The sequence below is a fragment of the Ovis aries genome, chromosome 15, assembly GCF_016772045.2.
Source record: "Ovis aries strain OAR_USU_Benz2616 breed Rambouillet chromosome 15, ARS-UI_Ramb_v3.0, whole genome shotgun sequence".
NCBI lineage: Eukaryota > Metazoa > Chordata > Mammalia > Artiodactyla > Bovidae > Ovis > Ovis aries.
The window spans coordinates 3,306,166-3,324,020 of record NC_056068.1 but is presented as its reverse complement, the minus strand read 5'-3'; positions in this window follow the sequence as shown (position 1 = coordinate 3,324,020).

Genomic DNA, 17,855 nt, shown 5'->3' with positions numbered 1-17,855 from the left:
CCACCCAGTCCACCCTAAAGGAGATCAGTCCTGGGTGTTCATTGGAAGGACTAATGTTGAAACTGAAACTCCAATGTTTTGGCCACCTAATGAGAAGAGCTGACTCATTGGAAAAGACCTGATGCTGGGAAAGATTAGGGGCAGGAGGAGAAGGGGATGACAGAGGATGAGATGGTTAGATGGCATCGCTGACTCAATGGACACGGGTTTGGGTGGACTTTGGGAGTTGGTGATGGACAGGGAGGCCTGGGGTGCTGTGGTTCATGGGGTCACAGAGTCGGCCATGACTGAGCGACTGAACTGAAGGTGTGAACCCTAAAGTAAACTATGGACCTTGCGCTGCATTTGGTGGTTCAGTCGAGTCTGACTCTTGGCGATCAGATGGACTGTTGCCCTCCAGGCTCCGTGGGGATTCTCCACACCAGAATACTGGAGTGGGTTGCCATGGCCTCCTCCAGGGGATCTTCCAAACCCAGGGGTAGAACCCAGATCTTCCACACTGCAGGTATTTTCTTTACCATCTAAGCCACCAGGGAAGCCCAAACTTTGGACCTTAGTTAATAACAATATGTCAATATTGATTCATCAATTAAAGCAAAGGTACTACACTAATGAAAGATGAGTTTCCTTGGTGACTCAGACTTTAAAGAATCTGCCTACAATGCAGGAAACTGGGGTTCAGTCCCTGAGTTGGGAAGATCCCCTGGAGAAGGGAATGGCTACCCATTCCAGCATTCTTGCCTGGAAAATTCCATGGACAGAAAAGTCTGGCAGTCCATAGGGCCACAGAAAATCAGACAACTGAGCAATTGGGCACAGAACACAATAAAATATATTAGTAATAGTGGAAACTGTGGAAGGTATATAAGAATCCTATATTTTTTTCCTAATTTTTCTGTAAATCTAAAACGGCTCTAGAAGAAGTGTACTTTTTTAAATTTGTATACAGCAGTTTATAGGATATTAGTATCTTGAGTACCATGAGAATTACTTAGATAATGATTTGAAGAAAAATATTTTAGTTAAAGTAGATTGGAAAAGGCAATGGCAACCCACTCCAGCACTCTTTCCTGGCAAATACCATGGATGGAGGAGCCTGGTAGGCTGCAGTCCATGGGATCTCGAAGAGTAGGACACAACTGAATGACTTCACTTTCACTTTTCACTTTCATGCATTGGAGAAGGAAATGGCAACCCACTCCAGTGTTCTTGCCTGGAAAATCCCAGGGACGGTGGAGCCTGGTGGGCTGCCGTCTATGGGGTCGCACAGAGTCCAACACGGCTGTAGTGACTTAGCAACAGCAGCAGAGAGAAATAGATAGGTTGACTGGCTACAACACTGGTTTGTGAATTCAGGAGTAAGTCATTAATCGTGAAGGAAGACAAGGTTATAGGTAAAGCTACATATGTTGCCAAGGTAAAGGTTTGCTTTTTGTAAAATTTGATTCTCCATGCCCATTAGTCAAAATGAGATGGACTATGAGACAGAAAGCCAAACTGTCTTGCTGACCTCCTTAAGACAATATATATATAAACGTTCCGGATTCAATTGCTGTTGGTCTCTAAAATTAGCCTTGGGACATATGTAAGACATATTATTAGTGCCATTTCACAGATAAAAATGCTAAGGCTCAGAAAAGTTGAAGTTCCACTAGGACTTAAAATATGTGTCTAATGGAAAATGATGGTGAAACGAAGAAGTTATTTCTCAAGAGATTATAAGCCAAACATAAAATGTCAGGTCTAAAGATGTATTCAATACTTCAGAAATTTCAGAGGAAAAATCAAGTGTATGGGTACCTAATGGATAAATGAGAAGAGGGTAGTTCCTTCATTCAGTGAGTAATGGAGACAAAACAAACATTAACAATTAGTTGTAAAATAAATAAATAAAATAAGTGCCTGGTTTCCATGCCCCACAACTGATTCATCTCTGCTGTATTATTAATCTGATACTTGTGTATCTGTGTGTCTCTGTCTCTCTCCTTCTTTCCTCATGACATGGCTGGCAATATGGCTACTATCAGTTCAGTTCAGTTCAGTCCCTCAGCCCAACTCTTTGAGACCCCATGGACTGCAGCATGCCAGGCTAGTATAAAATAAATTTTTATAGATGCTATACTATAAATATTTCATAGCTACTATAAAATAAACTTAAAATTTTAGAAAAATTCCATTTTTTATTTAAAGAGAGGTCTTGGGCTTTAGTATTTTTGCCTTGGGCTTGGTGTCATCATTTGTTTTCCCATCTACATTATTTGCTCCAATATACAATGAGAGCTCTTTTCAGGCTCATCTTTTCCAATTGATTTTTTTTTTTTTTGGTTACTCTTTCTTTTCTTTTCTTCTTTTACTTATCTAAACAATTGCAGTGCATTTTCAAGCACACTTGGCTTACATACACTTGGGAATATTTGATAATGTAAATTGTTTGCTCATTTTGATTTCCCTTATATATAAAGAATTTCATACAATTCCAAGTTAAATAAAATTTCTTAATGAGAGAAAACTAGTAATTCAGATTATATTGACTCATTTTAGAATTTACATAGGACTTTGCCATATAGAGAACAATGAGGCTTTTGATTAAGTCAGACTTTTGTGCTGTCAACATAGGGGTACAAGAAGTAATAAGAGAGAGTCTAGAAACATAACTAAAAAATGAATTAGTAAATGCCTTATATGTACAACAAAAGTGTTGAAAATTTCATAAGCAGTTGGAAATTTCTGATAACTCAAATAATATTTCTCCAAATGTATTCTTCAAAGAAATTTGAAATCAAGTTCCCTTGATAAATTTACTTTTACAATGTATTTGTAAGGGCAGCTGTTTTAAACTCAAACCACTTATGTATACAAACCATTCATATTTGTAATGCATGCTTTATTAATTTAACAAAACTATAATTTTAACTAAACATTAATTAATTGAGCTAAACTGTAAAATATATACAGAATATAAAATTACACTAATGTGATTATTATTTTTATGTTGATTGTTAATTAAAATTATTTCATTCCAGAGATTTGCTATTTTTAACAGAACTTAAATCAGAGTATATCAATTAAGTATATTAGTTCAGTTCAGTCACTCAGTCGTGTCCGACTATTTGTGACCCCATGAATCGCAGCACGCCAGGCCTCCCTGTCCATCACCAACTCCCGGAGTTTACTCAGATTCACTTCCATCGAGTCAGTGATGCCATCCAGGCATCTCATCCTCTGTTGTCCCCTTCTCCTCCTGCCCCGATCCCTCCCAGCATCAGAGTCTTTTCCAATGAGTCAACTCTTTGCATGAGGTGGCCAACGTACTGGAGTTTGAGCTTTCACATCTTTCCTTCCAAAGAAATCCCACGGCTGATCTCCTTCAGAATGGACTGGTTGGATCTCCTTGCAGGCCAAGGGACTCTCAAGAGTCTTCTCCAACACCACAGTTCAAAAGCATCAATTCTTCGGTGCTCAGCTTTCTTCACAATCCAACTCTCACATCCATACATGACTACTGGAAAACCATAGCCTTGACTAGTCAGACCTTAGTTGGCAAAGTAATGTCTCTGCTTATGAGTATGCTTTCCAGGTTGGTCATAACTTTTCTTCCAAGGAGTAGTTTAGTTCAGTTCAGTCGTTCAGTCATGTCCGACTCTGCGAGCCCATGAATCGCAGCACGCCAGGCCTCCCTGTCCATCACCAACTCCCGGAGTTCAGTCAGAATCATGCCCATTGAGTCCATGATGCCATCCACCCATCTCATCCTCGGTCGTCCCCTTCTCCTCCTGCCCACAATCCCTCCCAGCATCAGAGTCTTTTCCAATGAGTCAACTCTTAGCATGAGGTGGCCAAAGTACAGGAGTTTCAGCTTCAGCGTCATTCCTTCCAAAGAAATCCCAAGGTTGATCTCCTTCAGAATGGACTGGTTGGATCTCCTTGCAGCCCAAGGGACTCTCAAGAGTCTTCTCCAACACCACACTTCAAAAGCATCAATTCTTCAGCGCTCAGCCTTCTTCACAGTCCAACTCTCACATCCATACATGACCACAGGAAAAACCATAGCCTTAACTAGATGGACCTTAGTTGGCAAAGTAATGTCTCTGCTTTTGAATATACTATCTAGATTGGTCATAACTTTTCTAAAGCATCTTTTAATTTCATGGCTGCAGCCACCATCTGCCGTGATTTTGGAGCCCAGAAAAATAAAGTCTGACACTGTTTCCACTGTTTCCCCATCTATTTCCCATGAAGTGATGGGACCGGATGCCATGATCTTTGTTTTCTGAATGTTGAGTTTTAAGCCAACTTTTTCACTCTCCTCTTTCACTTTCATCAAGAGACTCTTTAGTTCTTCTTCACTTTCTGCCATAAAGGTGGTGTCATCTGCATATCTGAGGTTATTGATAATTTCTCCTGGCAATCTTGATTCCAGCTTGTGTTTCTTCCAGTTCAGCGTTTCTCCTGATGTACTCTGCATAGAAGTTAAATGAGCAGTGTGACAATATACAGCCTTGACATACTCTTTTTTGTATTTGGAACCGGTCTGTTTTTCCATGTCCAGTTCTAACTGTTGCTTCCTGACCTGCATACAGATTTCTCAAGAGGCAGGTTAGGAGGTCTGTTATTCCCATCTCTTTCAGAATTTTCCACAGTTTATTTGATCCACACAGTCAAAAGCTTTGGCATAGTCAATAAAGCAGAAGTAGATGTTTTTTCTGAAACCCAGTAATTAAATGGAACTGATACTTGAATTACTATGCTATTGCTGCAAAGATATGCTTTGTAGAAATTAATATAATGTAATATAATATTATATATTCTATTATAACAATTCTAATATATATATATATATATATATATATATATATATATATATTCTATTTTAACAATGCACAGCCTGCACCTTTGTAGTGCATCTCTTAATACTTGTTGTTTTACATGCCTCTATATTTGTCCATGATGGATCTCTTGTGTACTCCAGTATGAGTTAAATTAACTAGCACACATTTTTACAATCATTATTAAAATAAATAAAATTTAAGCTATTTCAGTCCTCTTGCCTCTCTTTGTATGGATTCCTTTCTGATACCTATAATCTCAGTACAGAAAAAGTAGGAGTCCTGGAAACTCAGGACATTGCTTTACCACTTAGTTTGACTGGCAAGTCATAATTTTCAAGAGCCAATTTCCCTGTTATTCATTCTTTCACTTACTCATCCATTTGACAAAGTTTGCTGAGTACCTATTGTGTGTGAGGCATTGATATGAACACGGAGGATAAATCAATATTCAAAACTGATTAAATTTTGTCCTCATTCAGCTTTCATAGTACAGGAAGATTAAAAGAAATAGGTAAAAAATTAAGTTATGATATACAGTGATAAGTATTTGGAAAAAAACATAAGAAGGTAAGGAAGTTAGGTTGCTCAAGGAAAGCATATCTGACAAAATGTCATTGGGTTAAAGAAAAAGTGAGAAAATACCATGTAGCTTTCCTGTAACTGTGAAGAAATCAAAGGAACAGCATGAGCAACGATCTTAAAGAGCATTCCTGGTAAGGAAAAAGAAGAGCAAGAAACTCTATGGAGCTAGTGTAAATGATAGGCCAGAGGCAGGAGATACTTATAGAGCATAAGGGAGATGATAGGTCATTAGGATCTTGTTGACAGTAATTAAAATTCCAGGTATTTGGGTAAAACTGAAAATCCACTAAAAGTCTTTATTACACTCTTTGCAGGGTACTGGAAAGGTATTACACTCATTCCAGGGGACTGGAATACAAAAATAGAAAGTGAAGAGATACCTATAGTAACAGGCAAGTTTGACCTTGGACTGCAAAATGAAGCATGACAAAGGCTAACAGAGTTTTGCCAAGAGAATGCACTAGTCATAGAAAACACCCTCTTCCAACAACACAAGAGAAGACTTTACACATGGACATCACCAGATGGTTAATACTGAAATCAGACTGATTATATTCCTTCCAGCTAAAGATGGAGAAGCTCTATACAGTCAGTAAAAACAAGATCAGGAGCACACTGTGGCATAGATCATGAGCTCCTTAATGCAAAATTCACACTAAAATGGAAGAAAGTAGGGAAAACAACTAGATCATTCAGGTATGACCTAAATCAAATCCCTTATGATTATACAGTGGAAGTGGCAAATAGATTTAAGGGATTAGATGTGATAGACTGAGTGTCTTAAGAACTATGGACAGAGATTTGTAACATTGTACAGGAAGCAGTGATCAAAACCATTCCACATGGCAATGACGACCCTGTATGCAAGACAGGAAAAAAGACACAGATGTGTATAACGGACTTTTGGACTCAGAGGGAGAGGGAGAGGGTGGGATGATTTGGGAGAATGGGAATTCTAACATGTATACTATCATGTAAGAATTGAATCGCCAGTCCATGTCTGACGCAGGATGCAGCATGCTTGGGGCTGGTGCATGGGGATGACCCAGAGAGATGTTGTGGGGAGGGAGGTGGGAGGGGGGTCATGTTTGGGAATGCATGTAAGAATTAAAGATTTTAAAATTTAAAAAATAAAAAAAAAATTAAAAAAAAAAAGAAAAGAAATGTAACAAGGTAAAACGGCTGTCTGAGGAGGCCTTACAAATAGCTGAAAAAAGAAAAGTGAATAGCAAAGCAGAAAAGGAAAAATATAGCTGTCTGAATGCAGAGTTCCAAAGAATAGGAAAGAAAGATAAGAAAGCCTTTCTAAGTGATCAATGCAAAGAAATAGAGGAAAACTATAGAATAGGAAAGATTAAAGATCTCGTCAAGAAAATTAAAGATACCAAGGGAACATTTCATGCAAAGATGGGCACAATAAAGGACAGAAATGATATGGACCTAACAGAAGCAGAAGATATTAAGAAGAGGTGGTAAGAATACATAGAAACACTACATAAAAAAGATCTTTATGACCCAGATAACAACGATGGTGTTACCACTCACCTAGAGCCAGACATCTTGGACTGTGAAGTTAAGTGGGCCTTAGGAAGCATCATTATGAACAAAGATAGTGGAGGTGATGAAATTCTAGCTGAGCTATTTCAAATCCTAAAGGATGATGCTGTGACATTGCTTCACTCATTACGCCAGCAAATTTGGAAAACTCAGCAGTGGCCACAGGACTGGAAAATTTCAGGTTTAATTCCAATCCCAAAGAAAGGCAATGCCAAAGAATGTTGAAATTAACACACAATTGCACTCAACTCACAAACTTAGCAAAGTAATACTCAAAATTCTTCAAGCTAGGCTTCAACAATATATGAAATGAGAACTTCCAGATGTTCAAGCTGGATTTAGAAAAGGCAGAAGAACCAGAAATAAAAGTGCCAACATCCACCGGATATTAGAATAAGCAAGAGAATTCCAGAAAAACGTCTGCTTCATTGATTATGCTAAAGCCTTTGACCTTGTGGACCACAATACACTGTGGAAAATCCTTAAAATGATGGGAACATCAGAGCACCTTACCTTCCTCCTGAGAAATCTGTATGTAGGTCAAGAAGGAACAGTTAAAACCGGACATGGAACAACAGACTGGTTCCATATTGGGAAAGGGTATGTCAAGGCTGTGTATTGTCACATTGCTTATTTAACTTAATGCAGAATACATCATGTGAAATGCTGCGCTGAATGAAGCATAAGCTGGACTCCAGATTGGAGGGAGAAATATCAATAACCTCAGATACACAGATGGTACTACCCTTGTGGCAGAAATTGAAGGGAAATGAAAGAGCCTCTTGATAAAGGTGAAAGAGGAGAATGAAAAAAAAGAAAGAAAATAAAGTCGCTCAGTCATGTCCGACTCTGTGACCCCATGAACTGTGTCCTACCAGTCTTCTCCGTCCATGGGATTTTCCAGGCAAGAGTACTAGAGTGGGTTGCCATTTCCTTCTCCAGAGGATCTTCTGACCCAGGGATCGAACCTGGGTCTCCCAGATGCTGGCAGCCACTTTACCGTCTGAGCCACCAGGGAAGCCCGAGAATGAATAAGCTGGCTTAAAACTCAACCTTCAGAAAACTAAAATCATGTCATCTGGTCCCATCACTTCATGGCAAATAGATGGGGAATGTCTGGAAACAGTAGTAGACTTTGTTTTCCTGGGCTCCAAAATCACTGCAGATGACTGCAGCCATGAAATTCAAAGACATTTGCTCCTTGGAAGAAAAACTGTGACAAACCTAGAGAGAATATTAAAAACACAGACATTACTTTACCTACAAAGGTCATATAGTCAAAGCTATGTTTTTTTTCCAGTAGTCATGTATGGTTGTGAGAGTTGGACATTAAAGAAAGCTGAGTGCTGAAGAATTGATATTTCTGAACTGTGGTGTTGGAGAAGACTCTTGAGAGACCCTTGGACTGCAAGGACATCCAATTAGTCCATCCTAAAGGAAATCAGTCCTGAATATTCACTGGAAGGACTGTTGCTGACACTCCAATACTTTTTGCACCTGATGTGAAGAACTGAATCATTGGAAAAGACCCTGATCCTGGAAAAGATTGAAGGCAGGAGGAGAGGCGGGGAACAGAAGATATGATTGTTGTATAACATCACCTACTCGATGGACATGAGTTTGAAGAAGTTCTGTAAATTGGTGATGGACAGAGAAGTCTGCCATGCTGCAGTCTATGGGGTCACAGAGAATCAGACATGCTTGAGAGACAGAAGTGGACTGAGAAAAATGTCTTTGTCACTGGAGGTATCTCTGAGAATTATCCCTGCTCAAATTTAAAGGTTTATGACTGATTGGCTTCCCTGGTGGGTCAAGCAGTAAAGAACCTGCCTCATTGCAGGAGAACTGGGTTTGACCCTTAGTCAGGAAGATCACCTGTAGAAGGGAATGGCAACCCACTCTAGTATTCTTGCCTGGAGAATTCCATGTAGAGAGGAGCCTGGTGGCAACAGTCCATGGGATCTCAATGAATCAGAGTCCACTGAATAACTAACACACATATGTGACTGACACAGAAATGAAAGTTTAGGAATGCTTAGTGTTTAAAGATTTAGTCATATAGAGTGTTGTGCATATAGGTATACTATATACCTATATAGTATACATATAGGTATACATATACCTATATGATGTGCATATAGGTATACAGAGGAAAAAGACAGTGTTTTTCACAAGAATATATAAAACAAAAAATGTGCCTGGCTGAAGATAAAAATTCTGATAAAAAATTCCAGGAAAAAAGTTTTAAACTTTTAGAATTAAATAACCATTAAGAGCTAGAGAGTTGAATGAATTGGGGCAGCAATTATTCCTCAGTTAAGTAAATGAAAGCGTTGTTCCAGAATAGGACCACTGCAGAAAATAGGCCTGAGAAAGACTGTTTTATTGATTAATCTTTATGTTTTGAATCCTCACAAGATTACTATGTTAAACAGAATACAATTCAATTTTGTATTTGCATCTTTAGAGATTCAGTCTAGTTACAATATTGCAGAACTAGAGAGTTTTATTGGGTCATCATTAGATCCACTGAATTTTGTCCTGTTGAATCAATGTACACCTCTGTCCTTTGATCAGTTTTCTCTCCTATGGCATTACATGGAACCATATGCTCCATATTCCATATGACAAGCCTTGGGTATTGAATCAGAATCAGACATGGGTATTGGAGATTCTCCCATATCTCCTCTTTTCCAAATATAATATTATTTCTCTTAATTTTTAATTGTAGTATAGATGATTTATAATATTTTGTTAGTTTCTGGTATACAACAAAGTGATTCAAATATGTATTTTCATATTCTTTCCTTTACAGATTATTACAAGATATTGACTATATATAGTTCCCTGCACTATACAGTAGAGACTTGTCATTTATCTATTTTATATATAGTGATTTGCATCTTCAATTACTGTGGGAGACTAATATAAGAAAACATTGCTGTGATTTATGCCAGAGAATGTTTTGCCTATGTTCCCTTTTAGGAGTTTTATGGTATCATATGAATATTTAAACCTTCAAGAAATTTTGAGTTTATTTTTGTGTTTGGTGTAATGGCATGTCCTAATTTCATTAATTTACATGCAACAGTCCAACTTTCCTGACACCACTTACTGAAGAGACTGTTTTCTCTCCATTGTATATTCTTGCTTGCTGTGTCATAGATTTATTGACCATAGGTGTGTGGGTTTATTTTAATATTATCTATTCTGTTCAATTGATCCATATGTCTGTTTTAATGCAATATCACATTATTTTGATTAGTGTTACGTTGCAATATTTTCTGAAGTCTGGAAGGTTACACTTCCAACTTTGTCCTTTTTCCTCAGGTTTGCTTTAGTGTTTCTGGAATTTTTATGGTTGCATATAAACTTTAGGGGCTTCCCTGTTCGCTCAGACAGTAAAGATACTACCTGCAATGCAGGAGATTTGGGTTTGATCCCTGGGTCAGCAAGATCTCCTGGAGAAGGAAATGGCAACCCACTCTTGTAATTTTGCCTGAGAAATCTCATGGAGAGAGGAGCCTGGTGGGCTACAGTCCATGGGGTTGCAAGAGTCAGACATGACTTAGGATTACTTGTTTTAGTTTTATGAAAGCTAAAAAATTTAGGATTATTTGTTCTAGTTCTATGAAAAATGTCATGATAACTTGATAAGGGTCATATTAAATATGTAGAGTGCTTGGATTAGTACATACATTTCAACAACATTAATTCTTCCAAACAAGATTATGGGATGTCTTTTCATTAATTTGAATCATCTAGTTCAATCATATAGTTCTCAGCATATAAATCTTTAATACCTTTATTTAGGTTTGTTTCTAGGTATGTTAATTTTGAGGGGTGAAGTAAGCCAGAAAGAAAAACACCAATACAGTATACTAACACATATATATGGAATTTAGGAAGATGGCAATGACGACCCTGTATGCAAGACAGGAAAAAAGACACAGATGTATATAATGGACTTTTGGACTCAGAGGGAGAGTGAGAGGGTGGGATGATTTGGGAGAATGGCATTCTAACATGTACACTATCATGTAAGAATTGAATTGCCAGTCTATGTCTGACTCAGGGTGCAGCATGCTTGGGGCTGGTGCATGGGGATGACCCAGAGAGATGTTGTGGGGAGGGAGGTGGGAGGGGGGGTTCATGTTTGGGAACACATGTAAGAATTAAAGATTTTAAAATTCAAAAAATAAAAAGCTAAAAAAAAAATTAAAAAATAAAAATATTCCCTTTCTAATATCTCATTGTTTGTATAAAGAAATCCAACAGATTTCTGTGTGTTAATCGTCTATCCTGCTACCTTGCTGAATTTGTTTATCTGTATTAATAGTTTTTGTGTGAAGTCTTTAGGGTTTTCTATATACACTGTTTTGTCACCTTCATATAATGACAATTTTACCTCTTCTCTTTAAACCTCTTCTCCTCGGATGGTTTTATTTATTTTTCTTCTCTTATTACTGTGGCTAAGACTTCCAATATTATATTTAATACAAGTTGTGAAAGTGGGCATCATTGTCTTTTTTTCATATTTTAGCAAGAAGATTTTTAGCTTTTGAACATTGAATAATAGACTGGCTGTTGGTTTGTCATGAATACTATTTATGATGTTGAGATATACTGACTTTGGTGGTGCTAGGGGTAAAGAATCTGCCTGCTAGTGCAGGAGACATAAGAGACTTGTGTTTGATCCGTGGGTTGGGAGGATCTCCTGGAGAAGGAATTCTTGCATGAGTAATCCCATGGACAGAAGAGCCTGATGGGCTACAGTCCATGCAGTCACAGAGAGTTAGACATGACTGACTAAGTAGCAACATACTGACCTTGGTAAGTTTTTTTTTTTTTTCTTCTTTTTTTTGACACTAACGGATGTTAAATTTTATCAAAGTATTTTATGCATCTTTTGAGAGGGTCATGAGGTTTTTGTCTTTTATTGAAGTGGTATATCACATTGATTCATTTGCAAATGTTGAAATATTCTTGTGATCCTGGGAGGAATCTAACTTGATCAGGTGTAAGATCTTTCCTTTTTTTTTTAATTTTTTAAAATATTTTTAAAGTTTTTTAATGTTATATTGTCATGTTAATATTTTTGTTGTGAATGTGCTTAGTCACTCAGTTGTGTCTGACTCTTTGTGACCCAATGGACTGAAGCCCGCTTGGCTCCTCTGTCTGCGGGGTTCTCAGGCAAGAATACTGGAAGGGATTGCTATGCCCTCCTCCAGGGTATCTTCCCAACCTAGGGATCAAACGTAGGTCTCCCTCATTTCAGGCAGATTCTTTACTGTTTAAGCCACCAGGGAAGTCCTTTGCTGAGAATATTGCCTCTGTATTCTTCAGAGTTACTGACATGTGACATGTCTTTGCCTGGCTTTGGCACCAAGGTGATGATAGCTTCATAGAATGACTTTGGGAGTGTTTCTCCTTTTAAAAGATTTTGAGAAGGATTGGCATAAATTATTCTGTTTATGGTTGGTAGAATTCATTAATGAAACTATCATGGTGATAGTTTCCATGGGCCTGGAATTTTTATTGTAGGTTTTTTTATTTTTCTTTTTAATTAGGGATTGTATTTCACTTCTGAAGATGTCTATTCAAATTATTTCATACTTCTTGATTCAGTTTTCATGAGCTATATTTGTCTGGAAACTTGATCGGGCCATTAGGGTGTCAAATTTCTTAGCATGAAATTGTTTCTAGTATTCTCTTATGATTTTTGCTTTCCTGTAGTATCAGTTGTTATTCCTTCTCTTTCCCTTATCATTTTGTTTATCTGGGCCCCCAGTTTTATTTTCCTTCTTGGTGAGCTTGGCCAAAGGTTTGTTGACTTTGTTTGCCCTGTTAAACAGAGACCTCTTGGTTTTATTAAGGTTTTATTGCTTTTTGAAAATTTTATTTTGTCTCAGATTTTCATTATTTCCTTCTGTTAGGTAGTTAAAATAGGAAAAAGGGGTCCCAAATGGCAGTGGCTAAAATACAAGGAAGGGAAAAGCCTGGAAAAATAAAACAAAGGAAGGTGTGAGGACCAGAGTGAGGACCTCAGGTAGAACAAACAGCACCCCTGATTAGCCTAATTTATATATGGCAGGCCCAGGGGAAGAGGAAAGAAAAAAAAAAAAAAAAGAAGAGCTAAAGGGTGGGGGTCTCTTCTCTGCACCTCTTGGGTTGCCATGCCCTCACACCTTGAGGATGTAGTTCCTTTATTTTCTAAATAAAACTGAGCTGAAACACGGAGCTGTAACACTGATTCATCTGAGAGCTGTAACACTGGTATGTCAGAGGGCTGTAACACTGGTCCCTTGCTTCAAATTTTTGTTGTGATGAGACAGAACCAAGGAAATTACAAATTCCCCTGACACTTCTGTCTGATAATTTTAGGTTTGTGTCTTTCTAATTTTTTCAAGCGATAGTTCAAGTTGTCTATTTGAGATTTTTTTCTTTTCTTTTTTCTTTTTTTTTTTTTAGTGAACCTCTATCACTATGAAATTCCTACTTAGGACTGCTTTAGCTGCATCCCAAAGATTTTGTGTGATTGTGTTTTCATTGTCATTTGTCTTTTAATGCCCTTTTTGATGTCATCATGAGCCATTGGGTATTTATTAGCATGTTGTTTATTTTCCATGTAATTATTTTTCCTCGTTTCTCTTTTTGTGGTTGATTTCTTGTTTCATGCTGTTGTTGTTAGAACAGATACTTGAAGTAATTTCTATCCTCTTAAACTTCCTGAGGCTTGTTTTTTATACTAGTGTGTTGTCTATTCCAGAGAATGCTCGAATGTTCCTTGTGCTTTGGAAAACACTGTGTATTATTATTATTTTTTAATATAGTGTTCTGAAAGTATAAATTAGTGTAACTGTTATAGTGTCAATCATGTCAATTAAGATCACTGTTGTTTTATTGATTTTCTGTCTGAAATATTTGTTCATTGATTTTAATAAGGTGCTAAAGTTTCCTACTGTAATTTCATACTGGTCAATTCATCACTTTATTTCTACTAATATTTGTCTATATATTTTGGTTCTCAAATATTGGGTGTTAACAAGTTTAATATCTTCCTGTATGGATGAATTTATCATTAACATGGTATCCTTTTTCTTTCTTTAATGTATTTTTTTAAAGTATATCTTGTGTGATATAAGTATTGCTATCTCTATTTTCCTGTCATTTCCATTTCCTTAAATATCTGTCTCATCCTCACACTTTCAATATAAGTGTTTCTTTTGCCCTGAAGTGAGTCTTTTATTGACAGCATACTTCAGGTTATTGAATGTTTTATCCATTCTGTCATGCTATATATTTTTTATCAGAGAATTTAATGCATTGTACTGCAAGGTAATTATTGACAGATATGCACTTATTATCATTTTAAATTTTGTTTTTGAGATTATGTTGTACTTTTTCTTTGTTGCTTTTTTTAAAATCCCTTTGTGTTTTGATGATTGTCTTTTTTACTATGCTTGAGATCTTTTCTTTTTGGATTTTATGAGTCTATTGTGTATTTTTGATTTCTGATTATCCTATTTTTCACGAATGTTGACGCATTACTATATCTACTTGCTTCAGACTGGTAGTCATATAGGCATAAACATATTCTTAAAATAATCTCCATTTTTCTCACTCCATTCTCACATATTTTATGATTTTGATGTCTTCTTTTACATTTTCATGTCTACCTTTTTTTTAATTATAGTTATCCTCTCACAATTTAAACAAAAAAATTTTGCAGTGGTTTATTTAGTAACTTACTTTCCAGTTGTGGTTTTCTCTTTCCTGTAGATGCTTGCTTCTTTCCTTTTTAGAGACTAGCTATCAATATTTCTTTTGCCCAAAGAAAGGCAATGCCAAAGAATGCTCAAACTACCACACAGTTGCAGTCATCTCACATGCTAGTAAAGTAATGCTCAAGATTCTCCAAGCCAGGCTTCAACAATATGTGAACCGTGAACTTCCTAATGTTCAAGCTGGTTTTAGAAATGGCAGAGCAACCAGAGACCAAATTGCCAACATCGACTGAATCATGGAAAAAGCAAGAGAGTTCCAGAAAAACATCTATTTCTGCTTTATTGACTATGTCAAAGCCTTTGACTGTGTGGATCACAATAAACTGTGGAAAATTCTGAGAGAGATGGGAATACCAGATCACCTGACCTGCCTCTTGAGAAACCTGTATGCAGGTAAGGAAGCAACAGTTAGAAATGAACTTGGAACAACAAACTGGTTCCAAATATGAAAAGGAGTACATCAAGGCTGTATATTGTCACCCTGCTTATTTAACTTATATGCAGAGTACATCATGAGAAACGCTGGACTGGAAGAAACACAAGCTGGAATCAAGATTGCTGGGAGAAATATCAATAACCTCAGATATGCAGATGACACCACTGTTATGGCAGAAAGTGAAGAGGAACTAAAAGCCTCTTAATGAAAGTGAAAGAGGAGACTGAAAAAGTTGGCTTAAAGCTAAACATTCAGAAAATGAAGATCATGGCACCCGGTCCCATCACTTCATGGGAAATAGATGGGGGAACAGTGGAAACAGTGTCAGACTTTCTATTTTGGGGCTCCCAAATCACTGCAGATGGTAACTGCAGCCATGAAATTAAAAGACACTTACTCCTTGGAAGAAAAGTTATGACCAATCTAGATAGCATATTCAAAAGCAGAGACATTACTTTGCCAACTGAGGTCCGTCTAGTCAAGGCTATGGTTTTTCCAGTAGTCATGTATGGATGTGAGAGTTGGACTGTGAAGAAGGCTGAGCACCAAAGCATTGATGCTTTTGAACTGTGGTGTTGGAGAAGACTCTTGAGAGTCCCTTGGACTGCAAGGAGATCCAACCAGTCCATTCTGAAGGAGATCAGCCCTGGGATTTCTTTGGAAGGAATGATGCTAAATCTGAAACTCCAGTACGTTGGCCACCTCATGCGAAAAGTTGACTCATTGGAAAAAACTCTGATGCTGGGAGGGATTGTGGTCAGGAGGAGAAGGGGATGACAGAGGATGAGATGGCTGGATGGCATCACTGACTCGATGGCCGTGAGTTTGAGTGAACTCCGGGAGTTGGTGATGGACAGGGAGGCCTGGCGTGCTGCGATTCATCGGGTCGCAAATAGTCGGACACGACTGAGAGACTGAACTGAACTGAACTGATCAATATTTCTTTTAGGGGTAATTTAATATTGCTGTATTTTCTAAACTTTTGCTTGTTTGAGAAATTCTTTATCTCTCCTTCTATGCTGAATGATTATCTTTCTGGGTAGAGTTTCTAGATTGCAGGCTTTTCCCTTTTATGACTTTGGATTCATTTTGGCACTCCCTCTGATCTACATTTCTGTGGAGAAATCAGATGATCACCTTATTTGTCCCATAGAACAAATAAACTATATTTATCGCTTGCTGCCTTTAAAACTCTCCTTATCTTTAAATTGAGGTATTTTAATTGCAATATCTTTGTGTGGGCCTGTTTGGGTTTATCTTGTTTGAGATATTCTGTCTTTTCTATACTGGGTTGTACAGTTCTGTCTTTAGGTTTAGGAAGTTTTCAGACATAAATTCTTCAAATATCTTTTCAAATCCCCTTTTATTTTTCTTCTCCTTCTGGAATCTTTATTATGAATAAATTGGTATACTTTGTATTATATTATGTCTTTTATATATTTTTTTTAAATTTAACTTTCTGTCTGCTGTTCAGGTTAAGTAATTTCAGTTATTTTATCTTCTAGACCACTAATTTGTTTCTCTACATTATTTATTTTACTATTTATTGCCATTAACTTGTTTTTTCTCAATCTAAAGACAATAAATTAGCTTCTCTTTATATTTTCTAGTTCCTTGTTTTAGTGATCTGCATTTCCATCAGTTTCCTTTATGAAACTCTTCAGTATTTTTATTAACTCCTTTTGAACTCTGTGTCTGGCAGATCAGAGACATTTATCTCTTTGCTTATTCTTTCAAGATATTTTTGTTGTTGTTCTTTTATTTGGGTGTGGCTCTTCTGCTTCTTCATTTTACATATATTTCTCTGACTCTATGAACTTAGGAGAAATAATTATCTGTTTTTGTCTCAAAGGTTTATCTTTTTTGTGGGACCTTTCCTGTATAGCATGCCTAAGTCTAATAGCTTTAGTTCAATAAAAATATGGATGTTTGCCATGACCTTGCTTGATGTGTACTTGCTGTTATCTCTTTGATAGGGGTATGATTGATGTTGTGGTGACTAAAGTCTACACTAGATATTGAGTGGAACCTCCTCTTTTTTATGTGGTTGTCACAGTACTGCACACACAAGTTAAAGCATACCTCAGGCTAGGGTGTACTGTGAGATGTCCAGGACTGTCTGTGCTTGTCTCTTTCTGTTTTGCCTACAGCAAGCTGACTGTTGCACCCTTCTCAGAGTCTCTGAAACTGTCTACCCTTCCTGGTTGATCTCCCAGCCGGTGAGAGGAGTTCCAAGGGTGAGGGAACCTTTCCTCTTTCACCACTCTCTCCCATGGGGCAGGTCTCAAAAATAGCAGGCATGGGTAGATAAAAAGTTTTTAAATAGCTGTAGAAGACATAAAAAGGAATCAAGTTAAAATAAAAGAAACTACTGATCAAAAAGTCCTTTGAGAAAGTCATTAGTAGATTCAAGGAAGATGAAGAAGGAATTTGTGAACTTGAAGAACTATCCAAAAAAAAAAAAGAAATACAAAAAGAAAACAAGCTCAATAAAACAGAACAAAGAATATACAGCTTTAGAATAATACTGTGAAAGAAGTCAGAGAAGACTATTATTGTTTTAAAACCCACCCTAGGATTATAGTAGATTGGTTGTCGGAAACTACATAAGACAGAAGGTAGTTAAATAGCACTTTTAAAGTGTTGGGGGAAAAAATCATAAAA